Source organism: Gastrolobium bilobum, unplaced genomic scaffold (genome assembly GCF_033153095.1).
Source record: "Gastrolobium bilobum isolate Gb01-03AN ecotype WA unplaced genomic scaffold, APGP_CSIRO_Gbil_v1 utg160066, whole genome shotgun sequence".
NCBI lineage: Eukaryota > Viridiplantae > Streptophyta > Magnoliopsida > Fabales > Fabaceae > Gastrolobium > Gastrolobium bilobum.
In genome coordinates this window covers 4569-10048 of record NW_026895881.1, presented here as the reverse complement: position 1 = coordinate 10048, position 5480 = coordinate 4569, and the positions used below count along the sequence as shown (strand labels likewise).

General features: G+C 35.5%; 1 pseudogene; it reads left to right on the top strand.

The window, feature by feature from the left end:
* Positions 1 to 11: 11 nt before the first annotated feature.
* On the top strand, positions 12 to 3682 carry LOC133296589 (clathrin heavy chain 1-like; annotated as a pseudogene).
* The last annotated feature ends 1798 nt before the right edge of the window (positions 3683 to 5480 follow it).

Sequence of the window (5480 nt, the reverse complement as noted above, 5' to 3'; positions counted from 1 at the left end):
ATAACAGATATGTTGTCGAGAGGATGGATGGTGATCTTTGGGAGAAAGTTCTTAACCCTGATAATAGTTACAGAAGGAAACTTATTGATCAGGTTGTATCTACTGCTCTGCCTGAAAGCAAGAGCCCTGAACAAGTATCTGCAGCTGTTAAGGCTTTCGTGACTGCTGATTTACCTCATGAATTGATTGAGCTTCTTGAGAAGATTGTGCTTCAGAATTCTGCATTCAGCGGGAACTTCAATCTGCAGAATCAGCTTATTTTGACAGCAATAAAGGCTGATTCATCCAGAGTTATGGATTATGTTAATAGACTGGATAATTTTGATGGGCCTGCAGTTGGAGAAATGGCTGTTGAAGCTCAGTTATATGAGGAAGCATTTGCAATTTTCAAGAAGTTCAACTTAAATGTTCAAGCAGTCAATGTCTTGCTAGATAATATTCATAGTATTGATAGAGCAGTGGAGTTTGCTTTCCGGGTTGAAGAAGATGCTGTTTGGAGTCAGGTGGCCAAGGCTCAACTCAGGGAAGGGCTAGTAAGTGATGCAATTGAGTCATTTATACGAGCCGATGATGCCACACAATTTTTGGATGTTATCCGTGCTGCTGAAGATGCCAATGTTTACCATGACTTGGTGAGATACTTACTGATGGTAAGGCAGAAGACAAAAGAACCCAAGGTGGACAGTGAGCTTATTTATGCATATGCAAAGACTGATAGGCTCAGTGACATTGAGGAGTTCATTCTTATGCTGAATGTGGCCAATCTTCAAAATGTTGGTGACCGATTGTATGATGAAGAACTATATGAGGCTGCAAAAATTATATTTGCTTTTATATCTAACTGGGCCAAGTTAGCAGTCACTCTTGTGAAGTTGAAACAATTCCAAGGTGCTGTTGATGCAGCAAGGAAAGCTAACAGCTCAAAAACATGGAAGGAAGTTTGCTTTGCATGTGTTGATGCAGAGGAGTTCCGTTTGGCCCAGATATGCGGGCTCAACATTATTATTCAGGTAATATGTTGATTTTTGTTAATTATTTAATTAACTATCTTTTGAAATGAACTAGAATGTTTTTCTTTATTCAGCTGTCATCCTGATTTCAATTTAGGAAGTTTGAATATTTTGAGCTTTCAGACTGTAATGGCAAAATAATATCCATAAAAGTATGCTGGGTGCTTGTGATGATTGGAAGGTTTTGTGAGCATTTCTTTGGTCTGCAGTTAGTGAGCTTTTAGTCTTCTCGATGCTTTATATGTCAACTTTTGTTGTGAATTTTGTAGGTGGATGACTTGGAAGAGGTCAGTGAATATTACCAAAATAGAGGTTGCTTTAATGAGCTAATATCTCTTATGGAGAGTGGCTTAGGATTAGAACGGGCACATATGGGCATCTTCACAGAGTTAGGAGTTCTGTATGCCAGATACCGTCCTGAGAAGCTTATGGAGCATATTAAACTATTCGCAACCCGACTCAATATTCCAAAACTCATAAGAGCTTGTGATGAACAACAGCATTGGAAGGAACTGACCTATTTATATATCCAATATGACGAGTTTGATAATGCTGCAACAACCATCATGAACCATTCTCCTGAAGCATGGGATCACATGCAATTCAAAGATGTTGTTGTCAAAGTTGCTAATGTGGAGTTGTATTACAAGGCTGTTCACTTCTATTTGCAAGAGCATCCAGATCTTATCAATGATGTTCTGAATGTCCTTGCTCTTCGAGTTGACCATGCACGTGTTGTTGACATCATGCGAAAGGTACCATTAATACTGTCAAATTTTTTAATAGATCTTAGTTTATATCCTGTTTTATGCATCACTCATTAATGTTTTCCCTTAAATGTATTATAGGCTGGTCACCTCCGTCTTGTCAAGCCATACATGGTTGCAGTTCAAAGCAACAACGTGTCTGCTGTTAATGAAGCCCTGAATGAGATATATGTTGAGGAGGAAGACTATGATAGATTGCGAGAGTCTATTGATTTGCATGATAACTTCGATCAAATTGGCCTTGCACAGAAGGTGAGCTCCATTTATTCTTCGTAATAAATATCTTTCAATTCAATTGCAGGAACCTGATAGATTATTATAATTACCTGTAATGCAGATTGAAAAGCATGAGCTTCTTGAGATGAGACGTGTTGCTGCTTATATTTACAAGAAGGCAGGTAGGTGGAAGCAGTCTATTGCCTTGTCAAAGAAGGATAACCTTTACAAAGATGCCATGGAGACGGCTTCACAATCTGGTGAACGTGAACTTGCTGAGGAGTTGCTTGTTTATTTCATTGATCAGGTACCAAATTCAGTTTCAACGACATATAATTCATTTTTTTGCAATATGGCCCCAGCCTATATGATTTAGGGTCGACTCTTATTCACAGTTAACATGTTTTATTTAAAGACTAAGATGCTAAATAATTGAGTTGATTTTATTGCATATGGGTGCTTGTTGCATCCTTCATAGCAGGGTGCAGTTCTAAAGCCAAGCAGAGAAATTATTGGCAACTGGAATTACGTGTTATTTGTTTGTGAAGCCTAGAGTGACAATTTATTCTTGTTTCATGTTATTAGCTTTATTGTCAATGCTTACTGACTGAAGGATTGTGATTTAATTTTCTTACCTTAATGTCCAAACTATACCTTCGTAATGGTGATATTCCAATCTTTTATTTACGATCGTGCATTCAATTGAGTAAGGTCAAAATATCCTTATATGTCTTTCCACATGCTTATGCAGGGAAAGAAGGAATGTTTTGCCTCGTGTCTATTTGTTTGCTATGATTTGATCCGGGCAGACATTGTTCTTGAACTGGCTTGGATGCACAATATGATTGACTTTGCCTTCCCATATCTCTTACAGGTTTTTGTTTCCTCTCAGCTGCTTACTTGTAATATATAATGCAGTTGACATGCATGTCTTTTTCATCATTTTATCCAATACTCTCTTTCACTGTCTTTGCTCTTGTAGTTTATCCGTGAGTACACTGGCTAAAGAAAAAGAGGAAAAGGAAGTAAATTGCACAACAGGTAATAACTTAGTTGATAATTTCTATCTCCCTCTCATCCGTCCTTCGAAAAAAATATTGAACTTTATGATGGTACTGAATACTGATTGAATAAAATGTTTCTGTTGCAGAATATGTATGCTCAATTGTTGCCTCTTGCTTTGCCTGCACCACCAATGCCTGGAATGGGAGGAGGAGGCTTTGCCCCTCCCCCTCAAATGGGTGGAATGGGAATGCCTCCAATGCCTCCTTTTGGCATGCCACCCATGGGCAGCAGCTATTGACACGCATCCAAACCGTGGCAGGTTGAGCAATGAACTGAAGTCTATATACGAAGAGCAAAGTTGCAGCTGTGGAGTTTTCGTAGATTTTGTGGGATTTTAATGGAGTATTCTTTCCTTGCTTCTGATGGAGGTGGAGGTTCAAGTCAAAATAATTTCGAGTTTCTGTTGGGGGAGTGTGTCATAGAGTTTCTGTTGGGGAGTGTGTCATAGTTTTGTAATATTTTTTTTGTAGTTGAGGCATTTTTTTGGGCTGCTTGTACGAGCTAGCCGAGGATTTTCTGTATTTATCTATTAATTTGGTCTAAAGTGTCATGGCCTGGTATTCCACTTTTTCTTGTTATGGAAGCTTCCTGTGTAAAGCTTGTTTGGCATGTTGATTGTCGTATACGTGGTTTATTGCGACTTAATTTCATGTTTAATCCGATTTGGTTGTGAACTCAATTCACATTTCTGGTACTGACAAAGCACTTTGCTTAGATATTGCTGCTTGAGCTCTTGCACCCGACATTTTTTGCTACAATACTCATCACTGCTAGTCTTTGTGAACAGTGCCTATGGTTCATTTGTTACACATGATAGAATAAGCCTCATGATATAAAACTTGATAGTGTAAGATGGTATTTGTATAAGATTTAATAAATTTTTAATAGTATTTGTTTTTTTGGTATGAGATTACGTAAGATATTATATTGGATGAGACAATATTATTTTATGTTTCGCGATGCATTATCTGACACTTAATAGAACAAAAATTAATATTTTTTACTTTAAAATATACTATATTTATATAAATTTATCATGTCTTGGTGAAATAAGTTCCTAACGACGATCTAGAAAAATAATTCATAATTGCTATGTACATTAAAAAAAGTTGGTCCACAAAAAATTAATAAATTTCTAGTGAAAATTTAGATGAAATAGTGGCTGAGAGATTTAGAGGACTTATAGGAGATTTGGATCTTTATAATGATTTAAGTTTATATGATATCTGTATGAATTTTTTTTAAATATTTAGATCTGTATATATTAATTTATTATATTGTTAATGTTATGTACTCCACTATTATTACTACTTTGTTTTTTGGTCCCAGATCACTAATAATTGACTTAAAGTTTCTTTGTTTTGTATCAAAAACAAAATTTATTTTAATATTTATGTTATTAAATTACTAATGACATGTTTGAATTCTATTTTTTTTAAAAATTAATTTTCAGAAAAAAAAATAAAAAATATTGTTTGATAATGTCTATTTTGTAATAATAATTTTAAAAATTATAACATATTTCAGTTATTTCTGTTTTATATTTTAACTTTTTATTCATTTTTATAATATCATTCTTGCAAATTTAAATTATGTTTGTGAGAAATAAAATATATCAAATGAGATGTCATTGTGTAGATCTCGAAAAGTTATGTGGAATCAAAAAAAGAATTACCTGATTTGCATACCCGAGTCAAAAGTTATGGCCTTCAGAAATTTTATGATTAAATTAATTTTTTTTTTGGAAAAAAAATATGACACGTGTCAACACCTGATGAGTGACGCCCAAATTTAGGCGTGATTGCCTCTTGAGTGACGCCTAATTTAGGCGTCATTGGTGACGCCCAAAATGAGCGTCTTATTGTGCAATAAATGTATAATTATTTCCAAAACTGTAATAAATGCGTAATTAATTTTTTTAAAAGCATTAAATAAATTTTTTTGCCGGAAAAGCTCATGTCTAAGAAAACAAAGAAGGAAATAGGAGGGAAAGAGAATGAGTAAGAAAACAAAGAATGTTTTAAATAGGAGGGAAAGCTCTTCCGTTTTCTCGCATTTCCGGATGAACTTTCCAGATTCCACCTCCTCCGTTCTGCACTGCGATTTCACGATCTCAGAGGTGGAGCATCGTTCGCGTTCGCCGTCACATGAAGAGGAATTGAGTTGGTTATTTTCGCTGTTGTTCTCGTCGCTCCACACCCACCCTATTTTTCTGTTTCCAATTTGTTATCCCTCAAATTCACCTTTCTATTTGAGAATTCAGAGACCGGGTTTAAGCGTGCGTTTAATTCACGGGTTAACAAATACGATTAACTACAAAATTAAATTTAAATTACCATTAAGCTTGCGAAACACGTTAGCTTCCGTATCAAATGGAAACAAGGAATAAATAGAGAAGTTTCAGGATGCTTGTAGTGAATGG